The 20,637-nt window shown below is 41.8% G+C and overlaps 1 protein-coding gene across 11 annotated transcripts in view; it reads right to left on the reverse strand.

Annotated features, from left to right (window-relative positions):
* kcnma1a (potassium large conductance calcium-activated channel, subfamily M, alpha member 1a) overlaps positions 1-20,637 on the reverse strand; it is an 845,585-nt gene that overhangs the window by 81,463 nt on the left and 743,485 nt on the right. The window lies entirely within an intron of this gene.

The following is a 20,637-nucleotide window of genomic DNA, read 5'->3' on the forward strand; positions in this document are numbered from 1 at the left end:
ACATTTAACAGAATCAATGCCTCTATCACCCTTTTCCTCCCAGTAAAAGCATGATTTGCCAGGAGGGTGCGCCTTCCATACAATCTTTAGCAGTCCATACAGTTTCTATGACTGTGTACATATTGAAACCATTGTCTTTGTCAGCCTCATCAAATTCTTTTGTAATTGTGTAGACCTCTATTAGTTCACATTTCTGAAGAAAAGATCAAGTGACAGGGCAAGTCTTTGCAACTGTGACTGATATTACACAGCTAGGCTTTGCTGGTTGTAGGTCGATGCATGAAGACATACATGAGTGTGATCATTAAAGGAGATATGATGGGGCTCTGCATGACAGTCCATGCAATCAGTGTGCGAATACTCAGGCTCACACATGAACAGTAGTCACATTAGGTCTGAAACTGCAAATATCAGGGCCAGTGAACTAGTACAATGTCAAAGGAAAAAGCTGATGGAAAATAAACAGATTAATTCACTCTGAATTTTTCATAGTGGATAAGTAGGCAGATTCATCAAGTTAGGTGGTATAAGACATGCAGAAGATTTCAGTCTGTGTATACCAGTTGCTTTCAGCTGAATAGCTGTAGAACTGTAACAATTATTCCCAAGTATTCAAAATGAGGTGAGGGGACATGGGGGAAAATCCACTATTGTTGGCATTCTCTGTCAGAACAGATCAGAAAAATGCATTTGTGGAGATATCTTGATCAGGTATGATCATGACCTTCCCGAAAACAGATTGCCAAAACTCACTGTTAAACACATGCCTAGAATTTTCATGACCTCGGCATATCTCAAAGCTTTACAGCTAATGAAATATTTTTGATATGAATTCAAGTCATGTATATCATTTCATCACAATAGCAATGAGATAACGGTCACAATTTTTTTTAAGCAAAGAGATGTTGATTGAGGGAAAGTATTGGCCAAGACATCAAACTGAACTCTTCAAAATAGTGTCTATCTAGTTGGGATCTTTTATGCTCACCCATGATAGGGTTTCAGTTTCATCCAAGAAACTAACTTCCAAGTTTGCTCTGTACTTGCTCAGCACCGGGATGGACTGTCACTCTGGAATTTTGTAATTGACTCACTAGAACAGGCCTTAAACCTACAACCTTCTGACTCCCTGGTAAGTGCTACCTGATCGACGTAAGGAAGTCAAAGATGACGTTCTGCAAGGCTGATGGCTGCCTATACCTGACCAAGAAAACCAGAGTGTTAAAAAGAAGTGAAGAAAGTGGAAAGATTGATTAGCGACAACAAAAATTCAACAAATGTAAATTTGATCCTCTTTTCTTTTTTTTTGAATTCACTCATGTAAACCCAAAAAAATCTAAATTAGATGGTAGGAAGTGGCAAATAACTCACAGAAACTAATGAATATGGAACAGCTTTAATCATCCACCCAACAAGTTTCGCTGCAGCACGTGAAATATTTTCATGCTTAGAAAGCTCCTGCATGAAAATAGAATTACTGTCATGTTTGTGAAATTATACCTTATTTATTCATTTAAAAGGTGAAATAGTCAACATTATAAATCATCAACATTCTCTTTATATTCATAGAACAAATATATTACACAGAAATAAGTTAAGTCTGAGTTTCATGTCACACCTGAAAAAAAAATTAGCACATCAATCACGAAGATGAAATATTTTGTATAAATTGCACCATTTCTCAAAACTCACACCAATTTCTTACTATACATCATTTTGTCTCCTTTTGTAAAACCATATAGTCAATTTTCTGATACTTCTGGTTCATGAAATAGGAAATGTACCAGGTACACACTTCATCTTAGTTGTACAACCTTAGCGATCTTCTTTGTACATCACTGCCTTGACATGGTGGAAATGGCTTGTGTGCTCTTAATCAATGTTGTCAGAAGCACCTTGCTCCGACTAGAACTATCCACGGAGGCAAGGTTAGGTTGGTGGGGGGGGGGCTGGTTAGTGGAGGTGCCAAACCAAGTGGAGCGGCATGGTGGCTCCGTGATTAGCACTGCTGCCTCACAGTGGAGATCCCCAGGTTCAATTTTACGTTCCAGTGACTGTCTGTGTAGAGTTTGTACACTCTCCCAATATCTGTGTGGGTTTCCTCCAGGTACTCCAGTTTCCTCCCAAGGTCCAAAAATGTGCATATTCGGTGGATTGCCACCACTAAACCACCCATAGTGTCCAGGGATTTACAATTTAAGTGAATTAGCAATGGGAATGCAAGAGTACAAGGACAGGGTAGGTGTGGGTGGGATGCTGCTCAGAGGGTTGGTGTGGACTTGATGTTTCATTACTGTAGGGATTCTAAAAAAAGTCCTTAAGCAAACAAAGGCTGCTTGTCTCACAAGCTCTGAAGGCAGAAGATGACTGTGAATACATTGTTGTCCCATTCATTTCAGCTCAACATAGTCACCAGCCTGCCAAAATCATGTGATGTGGAGCAATGTCCCAAGGTCCCCATATTAAATGTAATCATGTATAGGTTTCTACCAGGGTGCGTTTGTCAGGTTCGGAGGTGATGGTGGACAGTGATAGTGGTTCTGGGAGAACACAGTCAAGAATCTATCCACAGGCAACAGCTGCATGAAGGTTTGGGAACCTTCCTTTGGTCAATAACGATACTATGCCTTTAAGAACTGCATTTTGACCTGGTTTTATTTTAATGAAGAAAGGTTGAGACAGAGATGCTGAGTGGTCTGCTCAAAGCCAATAAAGTAAACAGCTTGTGAGGCCTTGGGCTTTTTTAAACAAAGTTGGAACAATAGGAGCAGTCTGAATGAGTGGGGTCAATCTCTCACAGAACCAGGATGTCCAGTTTTAGTTTTCAGCAATTCCTGGGATCTTGAAGCTAAACATGGAAGCTCTTATTCCTCTCTCTGTTACAGCTAAAAGCTGGAGTTCTGTTTCTGCTGCTAGAATGGCACGTGAGGCAATCTATTTTACTGAATTTGCCTTTGCCAAGGGTGTGCTTATGGGATGTTGCTATATCCAAACAGTTAATTACTAGTTTATATATCTTACAGAGTTACAGTGAAGCCAATTCTTTTATTCTAATTTGTCTGTTTTTTAGCAGTAGTGTAAAAATAAAATGTTTTTTTAAAGTTGAGTATTTTGACCAATCGAATTGCATCTGCAAAGCAAAGCCTTACAGGTTTGTTTTAAGATTTTAAATCTTTAAAGTGGAAAAAGTTACGGCCTAGGCTATCTTCTTCATATATTTTGAGGGGTTTGGTCTGGTCTATAACTGCCATTTTCAGGAGAGCTCCTGCTCAATCTAGATGGGGAAGAGGCTAGAGAAGATGCCATAAAGATAGGTTTTTCTCTTGCTTGGAAAACACATCCAATGGGATCACCACTTTTGTGGTCAAAGAAAGGGAACATTTCATTTTGCAACTTGAAACTTCAAAACACTCCGCATAATCTCTAAAGGAACCTTCCAGAAAGAAGAAGTGCAACAGTATCAAGTAAATTACTAAGACTCCAAGTGGACATTGTTGCATGGTGAGATCTGCAGCTCAGGGGAGGGGGAACTGAAGGAACAAGTCAGCGAAGAAAACCTATGAGAAAGGTAAGAATGATCGTGACCCTTGTAATAGTTTTGCCATCCACAATAGGATCATGGATACATTGCCAGAGTTATTAAATTGTATAAATAAAACATTCAGGACACTTGCACTCAAACCCTTGACTGGGATCAAGATGCTAAGCAAAAGCTTTGTTCTGACCTTGAAGAAGTTCTCTATGTTAATCTTGAAAAAAAACTCTTCTAAGGATCTTTGATGCCAGGATTGGCCTTGCCTTTGATTCTGGAGAGGAACTAAAGATGGACAGCTAATGTAAATGGTGTCCTCACAGACTGCTTAACATGGCCTCATTAAAACAAAACAAAAAGCCAAAGAACTGCAGTTGCTGGAAGTCTGAGTGATTGCTTTGTCGAACACCTACGTTCTGTATGTAAATATGACCCTGAGCTTCCAGTTGTCTGCCAATATATTCCCTGGCCAATAACTCTGTCTCAGGTTTGCTGCAGTGCTCCTGTGTAGGTCAGTGCAAGTTGGAAGGACAACACCTCATTTTCCACTTGGCTATTGTATAACCTTCAGGACTCAATAAAAAATTCAATAATTTTAGACATTGAGCACCTTCTCCCATGTCCTTACCCCACCCCTCACACAGAAGGCCTTGTCATCACATTGACTGCTACTACATTGACTGTTGTCAGCTGCAAAGGGACTTAGATATGATGCAGAGCTGGGCTGAGGAGTGGCAGATGGAGTTCAACCCTGTCAAGTGTGAGGTTGTCCATTTTGGAAGGACAAATAAGAATGCGGAATACAGGGTTAACGGTAGGGTTCTTAGTAAGGTAGAGGAGCAGAGGGATCTTGGGGTCTATGTTCATAGATCTTTGAAAGTTGCCACTCAGGTAGATAGAGCTTGTAAGAAGGCCAATGGTACATTAGCGTTCATTAGCAGAGGGATTGAATTCAAGAGTCGTGAAGTGATGTTGCAGCTGTATAGGACCTTGGTAAGGCCACATTTGGAGTACTGTGTGCAGTTCTGGTCGCCTCATTTTAGGAAAGATGAGGAAGCTTTGGAGAGGGTGTAGAAGAGATTTACCAGGATGTTGCCTGGAATGGAGAATAGGTCGTACGAGGATAGGTTGAGAGTGCTAGGCCTTTTCTCATTGGAACGGCAAAGGATGAGGGGTGACTTGATAGAGGTTTATAAGATGATCGGGGAATAGATAGAGTAGACAGAGACTTTTTCCCCGGGTACAACAGAGTGTTACAAGGGGACATAAATTTAAGGTGAAGGGTGGAAGGTATAGGGGTGATGTCAGGGGTAGGTTCTTTACCCAGAGAATGGTGGGGGCATGGAATGCGCTGCCTGTGGGAGTGGCAGAGTCAGAGTCATTGGTGACCTTTAAGCGGCAATTGGATAGGTACATGGATAGGTGCTTAAGCTAGGACAAATGTTCGGCACAACATCGTGGCCCGAAGAGCCTGTTCTGTGCTGTATTGTTCTATGTTCTATGTACAAGCAACCCATTGTCAGATTCTAATTGTCCCCATTAGCAGTTATTCCTTGCATCACCTCCCCACCCCATCTTCAGCATATATATGAATCTTTTCCTAGCCACAATCAGTTCTGAAGAAGGGCCACTAGACCTGAAACATTAATTCTGCTTTCTCTCTACAGATACAGACAGACCTACTGAGTTTTTCCAGCAATTTTCTTTTGTTTCTCATTATAACAAAGAGAAGCATGAACACAAAACCACATGGGGGCATTTGAGATCAAAGCATTGACACCTCCTGGATTCTGTCTTTGTTAGAGTCCAACATCGAAATGATTTCTGGGTCACTCTATTCATGCAAGGGCCTGATACCTACTGAACAGGTCCTCGATAGTGAACCTTTCCCTAGCACAAAGGCTCAAGTGTAGATCAGAATTTCAAAAGTAACTCACAACCAATCTGGAAAATATTTGCACATCCAAATCAATTTCAGATCAATGGGATCAAATGAAGCCAGCTGTACGGGATTTCTGTTTCGAACCATTGATTTGGATTAGATTAGATTCCCTACAGTGTGGAAACAGGCCCTTCGGCCCAAACAGTCCACACCGACTCTCCGATGAGTAATCCACCCAGACCCATTTCCCTAACACTATGGGCAACTTAGCATGGCCAATTCACTTGGCCTGCACATCTTTGGATTGTGGGAGGAAACCGGAACACCCAGAGGAAACCCACACAGACACGGGGAGAATGTGAACTCCACACAGACAGGTGCCTGAGGCTGGAATTGAACCTGGGACCCTGGTGCTGTGAGGCAGCAGTGCTAACCGCTGTGCCACTGTGCCATCCGTAACATTTCTAATACCGTTAACAGGCCTGGATTGATAAAAATGATGCAGAAATATGTGACCACCTAGAACAAAACCAAACTGCCTTGTTTCACTGCCTGGCAGGCCAACTAAAGATTGCAAGTCAAGACGACACCATTCCAAGTGCTCAGGATAGATAACCAGCGACAAAATCAAACCATAAACAACCAGTGGTGGGAAGACATCCTGCTATGTCCAAATGTATCCTGACCATTGTGGTTACCAAAGGTTTGTTTTTGAAGGCACCAACACTATATATGGACCAAAATCAAATGGACAAGCACTTCTCTTCCTGAAAATGATTATCCTATTCACCAACTCTGAAAAGAACAACTCCTCTATTGTGAACCCACACTGGCAGCTGTGGCTATGATACAAATAATGGATGAACCACTGTCAATGGAAGAGCTGCAATCAAACAGATGAAAATCCTGTGGTCTTGATAGTATTCCAGCTGAGGTCTTCAAAGCTACTACCTTTTTTGCTCACATCAAGATAGTATGCATGCATCTTAGGAGTGTGGGAGGTTCCTACCCCCAGTGATGGCATACATCTTCAAAAAAGGAGATAAATCAGACCAAGGAAACTATGGAAGCCCTTCAGTGTTGTCCTTGGCAAGAACAATCCTGACACACATTGTCCTGGATTACCTATTGTGTGGCTGAGAAATTGCTGCCTGAGTCACAGTGTGGACCTTCCAAAAAAATCTCTGACACAGTCTTTTTGACCAGGAAAACCCAAGGAAAATGTCAACAAAAAAATCCCGCCACTGCTCAGCGAGGCGCCAACAGGCATAGATTTTAGTCTTGAATGCAATGGGCTTCTGAGTGGCACCTTTGCTGCATGTGCCTACGTTTGCATTGCAGCTAGTGAAACGAGGCCCACAAGATTCCTGACCAGCTGCCCCTTCCCAAAGGGATACGTTGCCGTTCAGTCATGGAAAATCTACACTCAATTTTCCAATTGCAACTGCTCTCGGTGAGACCACCACTGGTGTGGCCTCAGAATCCCTAAATTTAACAAAGTCCTTTCAGCTGCTGAAATTTGCTACTCTGCTTAAAAAGGTAAAAAATAAATTTCCAATCATTCCATAGCAAAAGGAGAGCAAGAGGAATGGGACTCAGTTACAGCCCTGGGCAATCCCACTGCTGGGACAGCACTGGAGTCTCAGAGAGAACTGCCAAGGGCCACAGGTGAGGGTAAGGCACACCCCAATGATACCAGGCTCTACTACACGTACTGCTGATTTGTGGATTAAAATAAATATCACTTGTTGAATAAAAATAAACAGTGCTAAACATGACCAAATCCCCTGAAGGAATCACCAACATTTCTAGCCAAAAGATAATCAACAAATGCTAGATATTAATGCATTCCTTCTCCATTATAATCTTTTTACTTAAAAGTAGTTCTGCTGGGCAGAGGGCAAAGTTTTTAGTAGTTAACACATTTAAATAACCTTTTGCTGCAAGTTTCCAAACAAAGTCACCTCAAAGTGACTTTGCACTCCAAGCATTAACTTTCAAATCAAAACTACTAACTTGTATCTTTCCATCTCCAGTCTACTCTTGACAAAATTATGATTCGCATAGCAAAGCCAAATCCCAAATCTGAACCATGGATACCCTTAAACAGAGGGTCACACGTTGGAGCTGGAATCTTTACTAATCTTTTGCACTCAGCTACCATCACAGGGAGAGATGTGTCAATTCTTGATTATGGGTATTATCAACCAAGCACTCTGTGTTGGGCAGGATGGTTAAAATAACAGCATCTCCTTGTTGTATTTGGTATCAACATCTTTCTGCAGCAAATTATGACATTGTACTGTCAGAAGGTCAGTCTTATCCTGCCATCCAGCCCCATCAGGAAGTATAGAAGAGGAAAAGAAATAAAACAGCTCGCATTTGCAGAGCATCTTTCACAACATCAGGACAACCCAAGGGCCTTACATCCAATTAATTACTTTCAAAATGTTAGAATGTAGAAAAATATAGTAATCCAGTTGTGTAAGACAAGCAACAGGGAGATAAATGACCAGATATTCTGTCTTACAGATATTGGTTGAGATTGAAATATTGGCCAGGAAGAGAGACTGAGAGAACCTTTCTACTCCTCTTCAAATAGTGTTAAAGGATCTTTTATGTCCACAAGAAAGGACAGAGTCTTGACTGAATTACTCATTTGTAAGTCAGCACCCTGGCAGAGCAGCACTCCTTCAATATTGCCTTTCTGTTCTTTCAGCAAGCACAATATCAAATGCAATATCTTTAGGGGCAGAGTGAGGGATTTATGTAAGATTAACATGTTTCCACCACCCCTCTATTTCCCAGTCCAAAAGGAAAACAGAATATGATTTAAGATCTGTTAATGGATGGGAAAAGAAATTTGTAAAAATGCTGCAAATCATTATGTTTGGAAAAGAACATGATCATAAATATATTTAAATATTATAAGATTTATAGTTTCTGTCAACTTTTCCATTCTAAATGCCTGTGTCTGTATGTATAATGGAAACCACCAATGTAAACATGTCACACTGTAATTGCATCACCATTCCTGTCACCCTTCGCTCCCCCCCCTCATCCCCACCCCAAAGAACGTCTGCATCACCCACCAATACAGGGAGAGACTTAACAGTGTGATAGGTTTACCTCGGCTTCTCCCATCAGAAAATGCTGACATGGAATTTATGACATTGATCCCAAACTAGCAGAAGGTGCTACTTGAAGGTGGACTGAATTGCATCACTATGCTCTAGTTCAGTTTCTTACACAATAACACCACTCCAGTTGATAAGTATACTTAACCCTTCAAAGGTTTTAATCCTTTATGAGCAGCATCTCAAGAGATTGTCTTGGACTACACAGTAACTCCAGCCACCAGTGGGAACTGCCCAAGTTATTTACCTGCCTTGGAGTTGCCAGATGTAATATGATTTGATTTGATTTATTATTGTCATATCTACCTAGGTACAATTAAAAGTTTTGTTTTGTGCAGTACAGGCAGATCATAGCGTACAAAGTACATAAGGGTAATAGAACAGAGTGAGGAATACAATGTTACAGTTGTAGAGAAGGTGCACAAAGAGTGAGATCAATATTAAACTTGAAAGTTGAGAGATCCATTCTTAAGTTTAATAACAGTGGGAAAGATGATGTTCTTGAATTGGTTGGTCCATGTGTTGATGTTTTTGTACCCTCTACCTAACAGAACAGGTTGGAAGAGACTATATCCGGGACGGGAGGGGTCTTTGATGATGTCAGTTGCCTTTCCAAGGCAGTGAGAAGTATAGGTGAAGTCAATGGATGGAAGGTCAGCTGGCGTCATGGACTGGGCTGTATTCACAGCTCTCTGTAGCTCCTTATGGTGCTCAGCAGAGCAGTTGCCATACTAAGCTGTGATGCTTCTGGATAGAATGCTTTCTACGGTGCATCAAAAAATATTTGAGAAAGTCTCTAAGAACACATTGAATTTCCTTAGCCTCCTGAAGTTGAGGCACTGTTGTGCCCTCTTGACCATTGTATCAATATGGGTGTACCAGGACATTTGTTTGTGATTGTCATTCCTGGAAACTTGACACTCTCAACCATCTCCACTTCAGCTCCCTAAAAGTAGATAGCAGCATGCCCTCCACCTTGCTTTCTGAAGTCAATAATCAGGTCTTTCATTCTGCTGATGTTGAGGGAGAGATTGTTATCTTTATACCACACCATCAAGCATTCTATCTCTTTCCTGTCTTGTCATTGTCTGAGATCCAGCCTACAACAGAGGTGTCATCAGCAAACTTGTAGATGGACTTAGGATGATATTTGGCTACCCAATCCCAAATGTAGAGAGAGTACAGTAGGGGGCTGAGTACCCAGTCTTGTGTGGTGGTGTTGAGGATTGTCATGGAAGAGGTACCAATCTGTGGGGCAGGAAGTCAAGGAGCCAGTTGCAGAGGGTGGAGCAGAGACTGAGGTCTCAGAGTTTGGAGATTAGCTTCCCACCCTACCTCCTGCAAAAATGCCATCCCGTATTCCCAATTCCTCCGCCTCCGCCATATCTGCTCCCAGGAGGATCAGTTCCACCACAGAACACACCAGATGGCCTCCTTCTTTAGATGCCCTCCAACGCATCTCGTCTACATCCTGCACCTCCGCCCTCAGACCCCACCCCTCCAATCATAACAAGGACAGAACGCTCCTGGTGCTCACCTTCCACCCAACAAACCTTCGCATAAACCAAATCATCTGCCCACATTTCCGCCACCTCCAAATGGGCCCCACCACCAGAGATATATTTCCCTCCCCACCCCTTTCCGCCTTCTGCGAAGACCGTTCCCTCCGTGACTACCTGGTCAGGCCCACGCCCCCCCGACAACCCATCCTCCCATCCTGGCACCTTCACCTGCCACTGCAAGAATTGCAAAACCTGCGCCCACACCTCCTCCCACACCTCCATCCAAGATCCTAAAGAAGCCTTCCACATCCATCAAAGTTTTACCTGCACATCCACCAATATTATTTATTGTATCCGTTGCTCCCGATGCGGTCTCCTCTACATTGGGGAGACTGGACGCCTCCGAGTAGAGCGCTTTAGGGAACATCTCTGGGACACCCGCACCAATCAACCACACTGCCCTGTGGCCCAACATTTCAACTCCCCCTCCCACTCTGCCGAGGACATGGAGGTCCTGGGCCTCCTTCACCACCGCTCCCTCACCACCAGACGCCTGGAGGAAGAACGCCTCATCTTCCGCCTCGGAACACTTCAACCCCAGGGCATCAATGTGGACTTCAACAGTTTCCTCATTTCCCCTTCCCCCACCTCACCCCAGTTCCAAACTTCCAGCTCTGCACTGTCCCATGACTTGTCCTACCTGCCTATCTTCTTTTCCACCTATCCACTCCACCCTCCCCCTGACCTATCACCTTCATCCCCTCCCCCACTCACCCATTGTACTCTATGCTACTTTCTCCCCTCTCCCACCCTCCTCTCATTTATCTCTCCACCTTTCAGGCTCTCTGCCTGTATTCCTGATGAAGGGCTTTTGCCCGAAACGTCAATTTTACTGCTCCTCGGATGCTGCCTGAACTGCTGTGCTTTTCCAGCACCACTCTAATCTAGACTATGGTTGGAATTATAGTGTTGAAGGAAGAGTTGCAGTCAGTGAGTAGGAGTCTGACATAGGTATCCTTCTTATCCAGATGTTCCCTGGATTGGTGTAGGGCTGGGGAGATCAGGTCTGCTATAGACCTGTTAATTGGTAGGCGAATTGCAAGGGATCAAAGCAGGCTAGGAGACTACAGTTGGTATGAGCCATGATTAATTGCTCGAAGCACTTCATGCTTATGGAGATCTGAGCCACTGGGGAGTGGGCATCGAGGCATGCTGCATGAGTTTTCCTTGGTACTGGGATGGTGGTAGTCTTCTTGAAGCAGGTGGAGACCTCAAATTGTAGTAAGATGAGTTTAAAGATGACAGGGAATACTCCCGCCAGCTGGTCCACACAGAATCAGAGTGCGTGGCTGGACAATCCATCCGGGCCAGTGGCTTTCATAGGTTCACTCTCAATAAGGTCAATCTGACATCTGCAGCGGTGACTGAGGGAACAGATACAGCTGGGCCTGTTAGGGCAGGTGACATGGTTTTGCTGACCTTCTGTTTGAAGTAAGCGTATAATGCACTGAGCGCAGAGGGAGGGATGTATTTTTACCTGCTCTGCACTGCTTCCCTTTATAGTGCATTATGTCATGTAAGCCTTGCCACAAATGGCGGGTGTCCATGTTAGTTTGGGTCTCTAGCTAAGTCCAGTATTGCCTCTTGGCATCTCTAATGGCCCGACGCAGGTTGTATCTGGGTTTCTTGTAAAGATCAGGGTTGTCCGACTTGAACACTACTCACCTGGACTTCAGTAGGTCACGGATCTCCCGATTCATCCATGGTTTCCGTACAGGGAATACTCAGATTAACTTCTTTGGCATGCAGTCTTCCACACATACGCTAATGGAGTCTGCAACAGCAGTGGCATACTCATCCAGGTTGATCTTGAAGTTCTTGAATATGGACCAGTCTACCGATTCTAAGCGGTCCCATAGAAGCTCTTCTGCTGCCTCAGAACAGCATTGTACTACTGAGCTGGTGTTAAGGATCTCCTCTCAAGCCTAATACAATTTTTAAAAATTAAATGGGCATGTTGCAGCCTGATGATGTTAAACAAAAATCACATGACACCAGGTTATAGTATAACAGGTTTATTTGGAAGTAGAAGCCTTTGGAGTGCTACAAAAGCTTGTACTTCCAAATTAACCTGCTGGACTATAACCTGGTGTTGTGTGATTTTTAACTTTGTACACCCCAGTCCAACACTGGCTCCTCCATGTCATAGCCTAATGATACCATTGGATCTGCAATTTTAATTTGCTGACCTGATTGGGAAGTCTATTTAATGTTGGGGAAAAGAATCTATAGACAGTAACAGGCCTGAACAGGAGCAGGAATGTTTCCCCATGACCTGGCATGACAACGTTAAGCGTCTCCTGCTGAAGACTCATCCTCCCCTCCCTCTCCCTCACTATCCTCCTGCCCTTACTGCTCCAGGAGAGTCCCAGCAGCCAATCCTGACAGCAACTTGGGTTACCTGGTGTTCGACCAATTTCCACCCAAATTGGACAGAAAATCAATGTTGGGACTCCATTCAGGCCAGCAAGTTAAAAATGGCCTGGAACTGCAGACATGCTTCTAACTGCAAAGAAAATAACTCACAGCTGAAATTGGACCTCTGACCCTCTCAGACACTGTTGTTTGTATGAAAGGACTTGTACTCAGTTCATTCTATTTCTGGAGGTAGCTGACCTGCTCTCCTTCCTGTCAGTCTGCTTACTTTGCACAAAGTAGCAGCACATGCTACTGCAAATCTCCCTCTCACTGCAGGGTCTGGTCAAAGATTGTCTTCGCATTGTTTCATGTTGAACTGCTTTGCACAAGCTCAAGTCATCTGATGTTCACTGCAATCTCGTTTAACCGCATGCTTAGAATCCTAAAACAAAAGAAAATGGACTTTGCTGTCTGTGTTAAACCCGAGGCGATGGAATTTACCACAGAAATAAATCTGAATCTTATGAGGATTTGTAAAGGTCACTTTTATGAGATCTCGTATCTCTAGTTAACATTCTACATTCCCCATGTTGCTGGTTTAACATCATGGTCCAGATGAGTGCCTTTGACTTGTCCTGAGCTTGTTGATGCGATTATTCATTTTGGTCAGGAAATGGACACTGAGGCGATCAAAAACACACATGGGATGTTTACAACTTTTAACAAGCTGCTGACTTCATTAGCAGTCACACGTCAGGCAGCATTACCCCATAACCAGCGGTGTGACTTACACTTAGCCGTCGACCACTCACCGCCAGATTTATGTGGCACAGCCTGGATGGGAATTCAACCCCCCACTGAGGTCATATGCAGAATACATACACTGTAAATTCATGGTCGACATTATATCAGTGAGTGTAATTAGCCTTGTAAATCCCAGAAAGCTGCCTTTGACAGCTATGCTGAATGCTTGCAATGTTTTACGTTAGTGATCTAAGCTTAACATAAAACCGTACCTTGGGCAAACCGCAAGCATTCTGTAGCTACCTCAGAGCTCCTGAATTATGAGAGTTTTTCATTTGCTCCATTTTGATTCACCAACAGGGTGGAAATTTGACTGATGACCACGCATTTTAAACAACCAACAGTTGAAAGCAGCTCAAAGGGCTCTCTGCTGCCGTTTGGTCTTTCCACTACCACTACCAGCCTTCCCCTTACACCCCGCCACTGCCCTGCCCCACCCAGCAATTAGCTCAATACATGGATCAATCCTCTGCTGGTCACTATTTTATGGACTGACATACATAGCTTTAAAGTTTCTCTCTGGCTCAATTTTAGAAGAGCACAACAAGGTCAGCTACATTTGGAGGCACTCCCCGAAGTTTCCAGCTCCTGCTGACCTGATTTCCCTCAGCCAGCCTTTATGCATTCTCTCAATATTTTTATTACCAATAAACAAAATGCTGCCTGGAAGTGGGAAGAAGGCAAACAGTTTTCTTTTTAAGTTGCCCTGACAATTTTCTTCTCATTCTTTCACTCACAGCAATTAATTTTTAATTTGTGGAGACTCTGGGGCAAGTTGGAGGGTTGGTGACAATAGAAAAATGGCCTCTGAGCAGCATGTTCCCCACTTACATTCAGCGCCTGAACTTGTGACTGAAGTGCCTGGGATCCTGAACACAGAACTCAGATTATGCTGCACTACACGCCCAATGGACTACCCCTGTTTCACAGATGGGATGGAATTAATTGTCCTCCCCCAAAGTGGGGTTGATGCTGTGGTAGCAGTAGGTAATTAAGTTGGCCAAGATGGTGCTAGGTTTCACATGTCTGGAAGAGAGGGATTGTGGAAGGCCTTCTCATTCTGCTGCAAATTGAAGACATTAAGTGGGCTATTGATGCAGTGCAGTCTCAGTGCAGCACCACTGGTATCCACCTTGAAGCGGGCTGGGACCTCACAATGTGATTGGTCTAACCAGGTGTTTAAAAGGTTGACAAAATTTGGTAAGGTAGGTACACAGAATGAAAGAACTGAGTACACTAGGGATTTCACACCCTGGAAAGATGGCAGATGAAATGTTAACTGCTGTGCATCATTACTGAATCTTGCAGTGAGAGGTAGAAACTGATGGCTCATGAAGCCACCCACTAACATCAGAAGGTGGCTGTCAGAGATAACGTGAATTCATGATGTGGGTGGGGAAGACTATAGAGGCTTTAACTTTCCTTGAGGACCCAGTAGAACACCACTACTCATCCATGTCTTACGTAAGAAAAGGATTTTTGAAAGTCTTGTCATAGCAATTCCATCAGCTTCCAGCAGGAAAAAACGGGCAACCTACTCAATAGCTAGTTAAAAGACCAAAGGCCTTGTATAAATTGTATAGATTCGTAGTCATCAATGGGACTCCTAGGAGTAGAGGCTACATCAGCTGCCAAAACAAACAGTATTCATATTGCAGATTGTGGAAATAGACAATACCTTTTTGTATCATTGAACGCACACCATTCCTGCTGATCAGTGAAGGGTTAAAACTAGGCTTGACATGCCTGATTACTGGAGTCACAAGGCACAAGTCTGACACAAAACTGGTGAAAAATTCCAGTTAAAAATAAATCTAACTCAAGGATATAATAAATATTGATGGCAGCTCAAGAGGTATAATTAGTCAATTACTGCCTTCAGGATACAGATGTAACCTCAAACCTTCAATAGGACTTTCACCTTTGGTTGCTATAATGAACTCTCATTGACCCTTTGCCAATAGTTCACTATTGTATCTGGCAACTCCGGCTCATATTTCTATACCACACATTTCAGCTCAATAACTGCATCTATTTACATGTAAATCTAATATAGTTAGATTTTAAATAGTTTGGTTCCATAACAACCTTCTGCAGAAATGAGTTTCTCATATCCTAATTCCTCAGTTAGAATAACACATTATAATAAAGCGTTGCAAAGTTCACAGAAGCGTTATAAACTGCAGTTTGACACTAGGCTAAATCACATGACATGAGAACCAATGGCCTAAAAGCTTGGTCAAAAAGCATCTTAAAAGTGGAAAGCCATAGAGAGGTTGAGAGTTTAGTGAAGGAATTCCAGGGCTTAGGGCCATCAATCATGGAGCAATCAAAATGGGGATGTTCAAGAGGTCAGAATGGGAAGAATGCAGATAGCATGGAGAATTGTGGAGCTAATGTTTCCATTAGTAGGAGAGATTAGGACACAAGGTCACAGCCTTAGAATAAAAGGAAGACCTTTTAGAATGGAGATAAGGAGAAACTTCTTCAGCCAGAGAGTGGTGAATCTATGGAATTCAATGTCACAGAAGACTGTGGAGGCCAGGTCTTTGAGTATACTTAAGACAGAGGTGGATAGGTTCTCGATTGTCAAAGGTTATGGGGAGAAAGTGGGAGAATGGTGTCGAGAAACCTATCAGCCATGATTGAATGGCAGAGCAGACTTGATGGGCTGAATGGCTTAATTTCTGCTCCTATGTTTTATGGTCCTATAATATCTCTTCACCTCTTTATACCATTAAAACCTTACATAAAAATACTTCAATTAAATTGCCTATTGAAGTACTCTGCTGAAGTATGACAAGATTTCATCACAACTGTAGCTTTCCACTACTAGCGTCAATCTAGTGTGTATTTGTGCGTGTGCATGTGCATGCACGTGTGAGTGAGAGAGAGAATGTCCCTTCAGTAAACAGTTGCTGAAGAAACAGTGCCCTAACTAGACCCCCCATTACAAAAACAAAAATGCGTGGATGCTGGAAATCTGAAATAAAAATAGAAAATATTGGAGACATTCAGCAGATCTAGTGGCACATGAAGAGAAAGAAACAGAGTTAATGTTTCAAGTCTGCATACTTCCATCAGAACCCTGTTGCGGCCTTATATAATGTATTTACATCTTGGTCTTTCACTCTTCTGCTTCTGCTTATGAAACCCAAAATGCTCCTAGCCTTTTCCTTTGTGGCTTCAGCACTCGTGTGCCCATTTGCAGAAATTCTGTATTGAAACACATAGCTGTCTTTGATTTGCCCATCAGATAACAAGGTAGGGTTCCAAACCTCTACAAAACTACCTGAGTAGCCAGGTATTAAAGGTTAATTTCTCGGGTACTAATGTGATCACTGATAAGCTGCCAAATTCTGGTTGAAAAATGCGGGCTAATCTTTATGTTTCAATTTTTTTATCAAATCATTTTTGTTCATTACTTCTAGAAATAATTGACATAGGAAAAAAAGGCTGTTTGCAAAATGCTGTTAAGAATCATTCAATCAGACAATGATTTTAAATTGGCAAGGGAAGATGGTGTACAATGTGGATGGGCACGCTGGACAAGTGACAGGAGTTGTGGGGGGGGAGGGACAGCAGATGGAGGCAAGTTATAACAGCTTCAGGAATATGTCCAAACAAAGTTAGCCATTTATGCTAAGGGAATATCTTTTATAACGTACACCTTTTATCCACACTGGTTTTAAAAACCAATGGCAGCCTTTAGTTATACAGAGGAACCTCGATTATCTGAAGATCACGGGTGGGGAATATTTCGCTTGGTTAATTGAATTTTGGATAATCAAATGCCGGACAACATAATTTAGCCAAGCATTGGGACTTTGCAATCTTGCTGCATAATCCCATATTCGGATTATCAAATGCCGCATAATTGAGGTTTCTCTGTACTGAGTTAGTTCTGATTCACAGAGTTAGAAATGGAATGTGATGTGAAAATTGGCTTCAGCATCCAGGGGATAGGAAGCTGGAAAGCTAGCTGGGATTTCACCTCCTGATCATTATGTGGACACCCTGTGAGAACCAACTTCAACTGTAATATGCCAGGCAGGTGGCCCAATGAATCCTGACTTTGAAGTTTCTAATACCATGATGTTCACCTATCGCACCATGCCCACTGACTCACACTGGGTTCTAGTCACTAGAAATTCAAGTATACACATGAACAAAAATAAATTAATACTGCTTCACAATGGGGTTGAATTATGCAGCCCACGCCATGACAATAAATAATAACCTTTATGCTACTTAATATAGTCTCTCTGTACAAAATTCCATATTTTAATTTTCTAATATAACCTTTATAGATATAAGATGACGAACAGTGAAATCCCACTCCAAAGGGAGTGCGATGTTTAAAGGGAAGATTAGTAACATATTATTTTCAAGACTAAATGGGTGCACGTTACTATTTTTATTCATGGCGTGTGTAATTGTAGCGTTGAATTGCAGAAAGCAAAATAAAAGTGAAATGTCTCATAAATCAGAATCTGCCACTTTTAACTTGATATAAAGGCTAATTAAAACTTAATTCACTTCGTTGCTTGGGCAAGTTTAATGAAAAGTTGTAGCTCCAGCATTGGAATGTATTAGCGGTAGTTCATGACAAGATCATGGTGCAAGCAGAACATCAAAGGGCAACACTTCTTATCAGCCAAATGTGGGCAGTTCCTATATGCACACCATAGATAGGGAGGCAGTTTGCTTCTGAACTGGCAGCACAGTTTCATCTGGTGTTCTGGCATGATACTTTCTGGGTAGGATTTAATTCTACAGATAAAAATGTAAAAGGAAGAAATCAAATCAGGTAAGCATTCATTAACATTCAACTCTTTGGTTTCTTCATGTCTTCTTTCCTTCTTCACTGACTCCTATTGGGGCATAAATCTAAGCTGCTGACTGGTATCTTGCTCAAGTGGCCAATGTGAGCCCACACTCTGTACTGGTCAGATATTCAATGTTGGACAACTGGTCTGCAGACATAGGTAAAAATAATGACTGCAGATGCTGGAAACCAGATTTTGGATTAGTGGTGCTGGAAGAGCACAGCAGTTCAGGCAGCATCCGAGGAGCAGCAAAATCGACGTTTCGGGCAAAAGCCCTTCATCAGATGAAGGGCTTTTGCCCGAAACTTATTTTTTGCTGCTCCTCGGATGCTGTCTGAACTGCTGGTCTGCAGACATATCAGATTCACAAAACAAAGGGGCAGCTTGAAGCAACTTTCATCTTTTGCTAGGAAGTGCAGCTAGTTTTTTTTTTCCCCTTCAGGAATTTAAACTCTATGGGTAGGAAGTTAGTTATCCATTAGTGCTGTTTCTCAAGTGTAGACAGTGATGTGGCCACAAAGCGTACCCAAACAGAGAGCTTTGAGATGATCACAACTGGGCTTCTGACTCAAAGGACTTACTCTAAATAATTTCCTGAAAGGATTCTAAAACAAGTGTTAAGTCCTTGTCAACATACTTAAGGGACCAAACATCTGTTTTGGGTGGTGGCAGTGATGTCTGAAAAATTGCCCCACCCTGTTGTACTCCAGGTGCAACAATGCATTAAACACAATCTAATTCTTTTGCACTCTCTTATTTAATAAACATCTGGAATAATTTATCGGGGTAATAAAGGCAGTAAAGACAATGCTGATCTGAGAGGGCTGGAGTAAGAGCTTTGGAGAGTTCAATGGGTTTTCTCATACTTTGCATTTTTTCATGTTCTAATTGCAAAGACGATACCACTGCCCAACTGGGATCCAATTTAGATCCTCTTGGGTTTGCAAGGCTCAGTATGTATATAATCTTGAAAAAAACCTGCAAAACATAGTGATTATAAAATTATAGCATTCAACTGGAGAAGTGAGTCCCATATTTCCAAAGACAACGGTGTAGCACAAATAACAAGTTCTGAAGGGAGTTTCATTCAGCAAGAGTAGACTAGAAGGGGTACACACTTTCTGCGGCATGAGTAGGGAAGAGACACAGTCAAACATCTACAATCAAGTTATCTACAGCACTGGCAGATTTTTAATTGGACTTCTGCATAAAATAACAATTAAATACTCTTGCAAATGAAGACAAAAGGCACATTTTAACAGAACTCACTGCAGGTTCAAAGAATTTTTTTAACAACTCATGCAACTGAACAGTAAAAAAATGGTTATCTAGAATTAGTACAGTGAGTAATAAATGTAAATGACAGAAATTTGGAGGTAATGTCTTTTTGAACTATTCCCTTAAGGCCATACTGTGAAAAAAAATCCTAAATGTAGATACCAGGCTAATGTACTTCAACCTGCAATTAGTACATTACTGGAACCATTACCCACTTAAACAATAGCATCAGATGCAGTCCTTGTAGTCTCATTAGAATTTTAAGGGTTATGTGGTTTACTAGCATTGTGTTACTGCTTTGAGTTTGCAATTAGTAAATATAAACCAGCAGGGTGGCTAGTCATGTCATGCTAAAGGTGTGTAAAATATTAAAATTACAAAATTTAATTTTTATTTGCAAGTAGGCAGTTTAAATGCCATTCTTGTAGCCATTGCAGCTTCATTTAATTAAGATTGCTGAACCACTTAAGAAAACATCAAAGGGCCAAAAGTCATTCTAATAAGGCACCAAACACAATTACTGTAATAATGATAGACCTCTAAATCTATTCCAGAGACTTTTAAAATATACTATATTCATGTCAAATGTCTTACTGGCATGAGAGCTTTTCAATCTATTCTGAGGAAAATTAAGAACAGACATGGAACAACCAGTCCAGCATTAAAGACTCAGAACATTTTAAAAGTCTCAAAGGAGGTATAAAGTGCTTTTATAAATATTTCAGAAGTACAATCATTTAAACGGTGTTATTATCTATTGCTCTGTTAGCTCTCTAATACCACTACTTGAAGTTGGTGAGTGTTATTTAGCAATTGTTGCAAATCGATTTCAGTAATTTTATAAACAGCCTTAAGCAATGGTTGATTTTCTACCTGTTGCCAAGCAACTGCTGCAATGCATAGTCATCTATATAAATCATTACATTCGGTTGGAACAAACATTGATCTCCTTGTACATTTTAATTAAATCATAATATTCTTCCCAGATTCAAAAAAGTACTACAGATTGCTGTATACAAACCGAGTAAGAACACTCTTAAAACAATTCAATGTCTTAAGGCAAAGAGAGAGATTAAAATATTTATAACAGGGCCAAAGAAGCAGTAAATAATTGCTTTCTGCACCTATATGTAGATGTTATCGAGCGTATATTTGCTGATTTTACAGGTCCCACGTCATTTCTCATTTTCAAGAAGGTAGTCAGTTTTAAGTCCCATATGAAATGGAAACATATCAACGGTTTCTAATATGTTTA

This window comes from Chiloscyllium punctatum, chromosome 13 (genome assembly GCF_047496795.1).
Source record: "Chiloscyllium punctatum isolate Juve2018m chromosome 13, sChiPun1.3, whole genome shotgun sequence".
NCBI lineage: Eukaryota > Metazoa > Chordata > Chondrichthyes > Orectolobiformes > Hemiscylliidae > Chiloscyllium > Chiloscyllium punctatum.